This window comes from Ranitomeya variabilis, chromosome 3 (assembly GCF_051348905.1).
Source record: "Ranitomeya variabilis isolate aRanVar5 chromosome 3, aRanVar5.hap1, whole genome shotgun sequence".
NCBI classification, from domain to species: Eukaryota; Metazoa; Chordata; class Amphibia; order Anura; family Dendrobatidae; genus Ranitomeya; species Ranitomeya variabilis.
In genome coordinates, this window is record NC_135234.1 from 125999170 (window position 1) to 125999697 (window position 528).

A 528-nucleotide genomic window follows, 5' to 3' on the forward strand; every position below is an offset into this window, starting at 1 on the left:
GACTCCCAATGGTCCTAAGAGCAGAGCTTTGGAACCCATGAACCTTAGGCTTCCAGAGCCTTGTCTTGTCTATCAGATTTCTGGAAATAGCTAAGTTCTGTGTTCAGTTTTCTGTATTTTTGTATTATCTGTTTTTAAATAATTTATTATTTTATTTATAGCTTGTTAATGCTTCTTCACACCCAAACATTTATATATTTTTTTTATTTTTTGATATCTAGACCTGATTTATCAGCTTTTGCTTTATAATGAATGTATTGATAAATTGTTTCCGTTGTGGTTTTTGTCATCTTTATTCCTGGGATTCTCATATTCACAGCAAAGCAGCAGCAGCTTTTATGGAGCAGTTTTGGAACAATTTTTAATATCACAGACGACAGACACAAAAAACCGTTCGTGTGAATACAGCCTAAAGCTTTTCAGTGGTTCAATCATTAAATGACAATAATATATCCAATGTTTTGATGACCCTCAATAACATGTTAAGAAGGACGGGATTAGTGCTTAATGAGGGACAGATTAGGTTAA